The sequence below is a fragment of the Euprymna scolopes genome, chromosome 9, assembly GCF_053919585.1.
Source record: "Euprymna scolopes isolate OS-2025 chromosome 9, ASM5391958v1, whole genome shotgun sequence".
NCBI classification, from domain to species: domain Eukaryota; kingdom Metazoa; phylum Mollusca; class Cephalopoda; order Sepiida; family Sepiolidae; genus Euprymna; species Euprymna scolopes.
In genome coordinates, this window is record NC_136490.1 from 106381793 (window position 1) to 106391529 (window position 9737).

The 9737-nt window shown below is 30.2% G+C and overlaps 1 protein-coding gene across 1 annotated transcript in view; it reads right to left on the minus strand.

Annotated features, from left to right (window-relative positions):
• The window catches only part of LOC145284798 (uncharacterized), a 989395-nt gene extending 987717 nt beyond the window's left edge, over nt 1-1678 (minus strand). The window contains exon 1 of the mRNA XM_080133765.1: nt 1447-1678. The gene's annotated coding sequence lies outside the window, so the exon portion shown is untranslated. The remainder of the gene's footprint in view (nt 1-1446) is intronic.
• Between the last annotated feature and the right edge of the window lie 8059 nt (nt 1679-9737).

Sequence of the window (9737 nt, forward strand, 5' to 3'; positions counted from 1 at the left end):
ATATACACATATATACATATAATATTATTTACTTGTACATCAATTTATATATATATATATATATATATATATATAATTCTATTAAAATAATACATGTATACACAAGTGTAAATTTATATATAAATCTATACTAATATAGGGTTAGATACATAATTCCCGATTATATATTACAAAACTTACAAATTGATATATTTTTATATCAGTCCTAAGTTTTGTGCATATTTCAATACATATATATGCATATATATATATGTGTATATATATATATATATATATATATATATATATATGTTTGTAATGCCTTTAAAAAGTTCTGTAATTGGTATGCAAGAAAACCTTTTAATTAATTCTAAACGGGAATAATTTTTTACTTGATTAAATTGATGTATAAAGTGGGGAGCGACAATTATTTTTCATTTATTATCTACGGACACCTGTTTGCTTGTTAACGATTCATCATCCAATACCGATAACTGCGACCACGTTTATGAATTTTTAACGATGAAAAACGTGTATTTGTGCACACACACACACACACACACACACACACACACACACACACACACACACATATATATATATGTATATATATAAATATATATATGTATATATATATTTATATATACATATATATATATATAAATATATATCTGTATATATATAAATATATATATATGTATATATATATAAATACATATATGCATATATATATAAATATATATATATGTATACATATAAATATATATGTGTATATATATATAAATATATATTTGTATATATATATATTTATATATATATATTTTTATATATATACATATATATATATATATATATATATATATATATATATATATATATATATATGATTGTACCCATGTACATGGACACCTCAAATGTGGACAGAGCTGATTTAACACCACAATCATTTAGTTACAGTTGTGTAGCAATAATGAAGAGGTGGAGTAATTAGGTAATGCTTATCTATTTTTAATTTTTGTTTAGTAAATGTGTTTAGCGAAGAAAACTTTTAAATCTGTAGATATTTCTTTGGCATATATATATATATATATATATATATGCATATATATATATATATATACATGTATATATATATATACATGTATGTGTGTGTGCGTTTATGTCTGTATGTATCTCTGTATATGTTGCATAATCATAGGGGTAATAATTCATTTGACATCGTTGATGATGGGTAATTAATCAAAAGATCAAAGGATGACACCGCTCGACACCTATAACAAACTTAATGCGTATTTAATTTGCTATTTGTATTGAGCACAATTAGTTACTCAAAATACCTGGTCATCAATACTATATAATGTTTATTTTCCATTGGAATTTAGGTTCGGCATATCATTTTATAATGAGACGTAATAAAACATATGGCGCGAAAGCGACTGAGAAAAGATAGAATTGTATTCAACGTACCTGCAAAATGCTCGTAAACTTGACACTAGTATGGTAACGCTTCGAGTTTGTTTCTTTTTCCTCACTGCTGTGTTTCTCTTTTATGTTTCATTATTTCACTTTGAGGACACCTTTGTGCAATATTTTTTCATTGAATTTCTTTTAAAAAATATTTAATTGATATATCCAGTATACCTTTCCCAATATTAGGAATTTTGTCAACCTATCATTTGTTGATAATATGTTTCATGGGTATGCATATATATAAATATATATATATATATATATATATATATATATATATATTTATATATATTTTTTTTTTAGAATATATATTTTAAAATTTCTTTTATATTTTTACCTTGTATTAAAACCACGCAATTAAAAAAAATCAATTGCACTTCTCAATCGGATATCGGTAATAATTTCATCGCTTTTGAGACAAGCATCACCTGACTCAAATAGAATGCAACAATTGATAATTTCACCAAAGCAGCCGAAGACTTGCCGCATTCAGGGGGAGGGAACTGGTCACTTGTTTTACCAAAAATTGTGGGAAATTTCCGCTAGGTGGCGCTAAAGTATTGCTTATTTTTTGGCCGTCATGTGATTATTTTATGTATAAATTTCTGGTATTTACTTTCCTTGTTTGAACCAAAATCATTTGGGGGTATTATTTCCGTAGATTCAGGAGCGCATCCTATTTTTGTGTCTGCCTCTCCCGTACCTTATTATTCATTGGTTTATTGGAAGCATCTTAAGTCGCCAATGACGGGCTTGAAGATCTCTCCTCCCAATGGCAATATTTTTATCTTTATTATCCTCTTTTGACATATTCTTTGCACCATCAACCGACGCCTGCAACTTCTTTATGTTTTACCCTCTCTCTATCTTTCTCTTTTTTCTCCCTTTCTCTTTCTCTATCTATATCTGTTTGTCTTTCTCTCTAATTTAGTATTTCCTATTTTACCGTGTTTCTCTTCTCACTTATCATCTTCGTTTATTCTATTGAGTCCGCATTCTTCGTCTCTTTCACTATCAGCAATAGCATGTTTACTCGAGTTTTCAGGCTTTTCTCTTATCATAAAACACAACTGCCAGAAGATATTCATTGCCATATGACTTTCAGAATTTTACTGCTTGTTCGTCATGTTCACAATCTTTCCATTTTATCTTTTTTTTTTCACTTCTTATTCTTTATTTTGTCAATCCCTTTTTTTGTTTTTTTTTTTTGTTTTTTGCCATCAATTTAACATTTCTTCTTTATCTTTTTAAGTTGATCTGTATCTTCTCTTTTATCTTCATGTTTTTCCGAGTTCTTTTCTATCTATTTATATTTTTCTTCCTTTATTTACTTATTCTTCTTCATGTGTATATTTTCACCTTATTCAATTTATTTTTATTATTATCATTATTCTTTCACTATGTAAGAATTTCTTCCTTGTTTCATTTTTTTCTTTTTATTCATGTGGCAATTTTGATCTCTTAGTTGCTTTCTTTCTCGGCCTCCACCTCTTACTTTCTGTCTCTCTTTCTTTCTATCTATCTATCTATCTATCTATCTATCAATACATCTTCTCTCTTAACCTCCATTACACGTGTAACCTATTAATTATCATAATTATGATTATCATTGTAGTACTTATTTCTCATTGCGCCTCTGTATATTTAATTTACACTTCTTTCCTTACATCTTGTATGACTACTTCTTCTTCTTCTTCTTCTTCTTCTTCTTCTTCTTCCTCTACCTGTCTAATTTTCTTTGTCTTCTCTCTCTGCGACTTATCCTTACAAAACCATTTATCTGTTCTTTAAGTTCGATGCTTATTCATTAACAAAGATGTACCTTCATCTTCTACGCATCATTCTTCTTCGATATCTATCTATCATTCTCATGATTTTCCTCGTCGTCGACATTTACCTTCACCTTCTTCACATTTTTTACTGTGTGTGTTTTTGTTTGTTTTTTTGTTTTTTTTTACCTCCATTTTATTTTCTGCCTATTCTTCTTTCTACTACTTCTCATAATTAATTCTTTGTGACCTCATTCCGTTCATCCCACTATATTTCACTTGAAAAAAATCTCCTTCTCACGATCATTTTTTAAAGCCATTTCCTTCCAAGGATCCCCTCTTTTTACTTCCTTTCCCCTTTCTCTCCTTCATTCTAGGAATCTATTTTCCAAACAAATACCATTTTTCTTTTTGGTATTTTTCCTGATATTCTCGGAGTTATTATACAAAATATGTCTCCTCTTCTCGCCCAATACTCTCCCCAGGTCAAAATCACGATTACTCTCTATGCCTCTCACTCTCTCTCTCTCGCTCTCTCTTTTTCTCTCTCTCTCTGTTATTCGTACCCTTTCTCTTTCTTTCTTCCTCTCTTTGATTTTCTGTCTCCATCTTTCTCTTTATGGGTTTAAGTTTGTCATTATCCCACCCGTTGCTCCTGTCTCCGCCCATTTCGTCCTTTCTACTTTTAAATTCATAATCTATATCTGCTTAGACAATCCAAAATTGGTTTTAAAACCAATGAGCCGTAGTAGCTGGTCCACTATTTGTTCCGGGCCTCATTGGATGCGACATCTGTTTTTGTGTAACTAATTCTACTGTTCTTTATTTTCCGCCTGTGTAACAGTCTGGGCTCTCTTCCTTCTTTTCTCTTCCTCTCTCTATCTATTTGTCTCTGCTTACATACATTCCCCCTCTCTCTTCCTCTCTCCCTCTCTCTTGCTTCTTTCTCTCTAACCATTGCATCCCTCATTCTCCTTATTCAGGTGTCTCTGTTACTCTCTTTGCGTCTCTTGATAATCACACGTTATCTTTTTTTTTAAACTACATCGTCGTCTCTTTGTCTGCATAATTGCTCTTCATCTCTCTTTGGGTCTCTCCTCCATAACATAATGGCACACATATACCCACATCGTCTATGAATACGTACGTGTATAAGATAAACACATTACAGGACCACACAGACACATAATAACTTCTTTAATTATGGTAGTTTATGTACTAATAACATGACATAATTATACACTTGTTCTACATTCAACTGCTAAGATATATATACTCTATAGTTTATCGTAAAAAAGGGTCTATTATAGAATGCCAAATTAATAAAACGACGATATTATATAATATAAGTTGAAATAATAAAAGGAAAGTTAAAGAAACCTACACATGAAAAAATATATATATATATAAAATATGTGTGTATGCGTGTATATGTACAAGCACATGCATATACATACACACACACTCACTTCCTGCATTGATTATATTGCAAGCATTAAACAACTATGTTCATAGATATAAAACTTCTTAATGTTTATTTTAAATGTAAAATTGAAGTTGGGTCTCATGTGTTATTGTAGGATAAGGCCGCAAATTATTTTATGTTCGCTGTCTGAATTATGATAAACCTGTTTAAATGGATGCATCGTAATGCATTTAACTTCCATTGAAATGTTGATCCCTGATAGCTAAGTGAAAGAAAACTAATGTACACAGCACAGTTTACTTTGTTGATTGGATTTGAGTTCAGCGACTCAAAAATGTTATCACTTCCTGCTCTGATGATTGCGTAACACGTAAACACTATCCTCTTTAATTGTAGAAGGTATTAAGACACAGACACACACACACACACACACATATATATATATGTATATATATATGTATATATATGTATATATATATATATATTAGACATTTTAATAATATATAAATTGTGGAAGTTATTAGCATTTATATATATATATATATATATATATATATATATATATATAAAGCTGAACGTATGTGTGTGCGTCTGGTCACGAATAGGCTCCTATATGGTTGACTATAATAGAAAACTTCTCACATAAAATGATAGAAGATGTATAAATAAATAGGTAAATTCCATACGTAAAGTAAGATATTATTTATTTTTATTGCCTAAAAATCACATCTCTTCTAATTAATCGTAACACCTCGAGCTGTTTTCGTTCCTTTCGCGTCAGAAACTAACCTAATATCTTCACATATTGGACTTTTACGCTATTTCTAATTAATCATCCTAAGAAAATCTTGAAATAAAAGCGAGGAGTAAATTTTGTGCTTTCTATATTCAATCCTACCACATTGGAATATTATTTTCACATTTTTACTATATATATATATATATATATATATATATATATATATATATATATATATATATATATATATATATATGTGTGTATATAGTATATTATAATATTATATATATGCTTATATATTATAATTACAGATATATATATACTTATATGTATAACAATATATATATATGTGTGTGTATATATATACACACATATATATATACATATTTTATATATATATATTTATATATAATATTATTATTATTATTATTATTATTATTATTATTATTATTATTTACTATAATAATTATTGAATACTACAGACACTAGTGTTACTTCCTTTGGAGAATCATCAGTGCAGGGTGTCATGATTAATACCAGTCGAGAGATTCGACCCTCAGCAACAGAAGTCAAGTCTGGCTTCATTAGCAATTAGCACTAGGCTACTGTCAACAGCGGAGATACAGTTGAAATTTAAACATTAATTCTTATAATTTTTTTAACGTCAGCCATGGTGATCTAATCATTATAAGACGATCTGCACGTGTAAGCTAAGTTGATCAACTTTATTTCAACCTTAAGTGCGCAACGGTAAAAAAAACACATTTCTTAAACGGGTTGGCATTATTATTTACTATAAAAATTATTAAATACCTACAGACAGTATTGACTATTCTTTCGGGAATCATCAGTGGAGTGTCTTACGATAAACGCCAGTCAGTCAAAGAACACCGAACGTAACTGCTGAGGGTGTAGGGTTTTTTTGACTACGTTTTTATATGCTGTTTTCTTCCCCGTTGCCCACGTTAATCTTGAAAAGGGCTGGCTGAAAGAAGTCTCGATAGGTTTATTTTTCTGGCCTACCCCTTATTTATCCCTTTCATCGGATGCACTCTTAGGAGAAATATACTTTGGAAGTGTATTTTGGTCTTTTGTCGAAAATTTCTTTGTGATGGTTTATGTTTAAACTATAAAAAAAACCCTCAGCAATTAATTATGACACTACGTTCGGTGTTCTTCAAAAGTGTTATAAAATTATGTACCCATAAAACGCGTATATATAAATATATATATATATATATATATATATATATATATATATATATATATATATATATATATATATGATGTGTTGGAAATAAATCAAGTCATATTATTGATTACTATGATACGAAGGGGCAAATTACTAAAATAGATACTTCAGTTCACCTGCAATCTGAAAGTGATAATTAAAATCCAGTCGATTCCATAACAGTTGTTTCAAATGGAAAGGGTAATTTAAGAAAATACACCTCTAAATGAGTAAGTACGTAACGTAGGCTCCTTTCCTGCATTAAACTATACCTTTCAATAATTTTAACTGTAGAAATATGACGTATCATCATTTTTATGTGCTTATTATATTCGATATCAACAAGAGTGTTAACAAATTTGCACATTGGTTTTGAAAAACAATGTTTATTAACAACGCATTGTTTGTCACTTTTTTTTTTTAATTTTATAATAATTGTGATTTGAATAAAAATAGAAATATGTTAATAAAAGCAGACAATCGATCGGGTTGATTGAAAAATCGGCAAGTTTACCAATTTTGAAGATAATAAAATATAGAGACGTGAAGCAGTCGTTGATCCTAATTCAATCAAACAACGTCAGGTTTCCATGCTAGTTTATGTGTTCATGGTTTGTTTAGTTTATTATATCCGTTTTGTTGTTCCGTAGTTTAAAGTTTTTATAATTAGTCGATAAAAACTAATTTCCATTAACATAGAATTAAAAAAAATGTTCGTTGCCAACCAGTGAAGCTCTTCGATTTTTACGTCTTTATTTTGCATTTAATTTTCACGTTCGCCAATCTCATACAAATCGCTCACAAATAGGCATATATTAGCCTTGGGGCGATAAATCGGAATCTAGTATTGAAAAAGTTCGAACATTTTGGAGTATCTTATTCTAAACTTTCGGGCCAATTGTCGGATAGCATAAGCTATTCTTTTTAATTTTTTTTTTTTGTTATCGTCCATGGTCGGTATTTAACAAAAAATGATAATTTTCTTTTTTAATATCAAACTAGTAGTAAGCAAAAAGCTGTAGATCACGGCCATGAGTGTATTCATAAGTTTGCGAAAGTATATGTACATAGTTCATGGGTTTTACGGTAATGCCCCGTCGACACAAAATCAACGTTATATTCATAAATGAAAATTAATCGGAGATGATATTATAATCGGAATTTAGAACAAAATCGGTCATTGCGTCGGAATCGAAAATCATCCGAAGCATACCATCACTAGTATGTGTATATATATATATATATATATATATATATATATATATATATATATATATATATATATATATACATCCATTATTCACTGTTAGAATAAAAGGCTTCCCAACATTTAAGCATCACTACGGTGAGGAGGTGTGATTTTTCTCTTCTTGGTTTAATCGATGGGGACACTAATGCTACGAATTCTACAGAGCATTATTTCTTATTAAGATTCTTACAGTGCGCAGTATATATTCCTGCTTTTTTCCTTTTTTTTTTTTTTTTTTTTGCTTTTTATTTGCTGTCATAAGAAAATGGGTGTTTGTTTAATTGCTTATTATGTTTATAATCTTGCTGAATTTCGTATAGGTGTTCAATTTTTTCCCGCCGCAATGGATCACATGGAATTGCAAATTGTGCTGTTGTGATTACTAACCTCATGAATCTAAAAACCTGGATATTTAATCTCTCTCTTGTAGATATTGTCGGTGTAAGAGTTTAAATATAACATGGCATGACCGTTGGTCAGAAGCAGAGATCTGTCATGGAATTACTAAATGCAGAAAAAATTGATGTCATCACTGTTCGGAGATGAATTCGTTGATTTCAGAGTGGCGACAGACATGTAAGTAACAAAGCGCACCCTAGTTGCTCATGTGCAACCATCACCTTAAAAACCACTGCGCACCTCAGCCAGTGCATTCGTGCATATTGGCGAATAACGTTGAATACAATGCGTGTATGAGTTTAATTTGGATGTCAGTGTAGATGAAACAATGTTTTCATACCTAGTGCATAGCAAAGTATATGCTAAATGCGTTCACGAATAATCACGCGGAAAAAAATAACCACTGATGACTTGTAGAATCAGTGCGAAGCAAATGATGACGGATTCTGGGATCGCACGACACTGCTGACGAGGCATGATGTCACCAATACAAGCCACGTCTATTAAATGGTACCAGTCACGATCCCAATCAAAGTAGGAGTCTAAGAGGCAGACTTCTGCAGGTAAAGAGATGTGTACCGCCTTCTAGGACAAAAACTGCGTTGACCTCTTGGATTTCTTGGAACACCCGATGACTGTCAGCTCTGAGCGTTAAATGGAACGTTGAATGCCCAGATTGCTCTTTTAAGGCCAACGACAAAGCAAACATTGTGTTTGCAACATGACAACCCCATGCCACATACAAGTTTGAAAACCACAAAATGCTCGTATAGTCCCGACATTGCACTATCAGACTTTCACGTTTTTGGAAGTCTGGACGCATAATGCCGGAATCGCAGCAGTGAAAAAATAGACCACCCCAGCACGCGATTATATTTACCATCAATGCATAATGGCACACGTATATCGCTGGTAAAATGGCATTGAGAATAGCAATATCTATGTTTCTATGTTCAAAATAAATTCTGAACCACAAGAGATCGTTAGTTTATTGGGATCACTATCGTATTTGTAGCTCTTCAAATTTTGAGTTAACAAATAGCAAACATAACTTTTGTAACGAAGCATGTGCGTATATATATATATATATATATATATATATATATATATATATATATATATATATATATATATATATATATATATATATATATATATATAAAACTGCTTTTGGGGGTCAAGGTTTGTCTATGATGTCCTGTCTCATTCTGATTTCTTTAATATCATTTAAATACGTCACATTTTTAACAGTTTTTACTATTGTCTCTTTACACCGTCTTCCGTCTAATATAGTCTATGACGTATTCTTATGAAGATTTCATTTGTGATGTTATAAAGGATATTTTTATTATTTTCTAACTCCTATAGTGGAAATGTCATCTGTTCATAAAAATATCAATTTGTATTGTAATTTATTATGCAAAGAGATGTAGAAATTTAAAAAGAACATGATTATAATTAAGATCCATAAAATG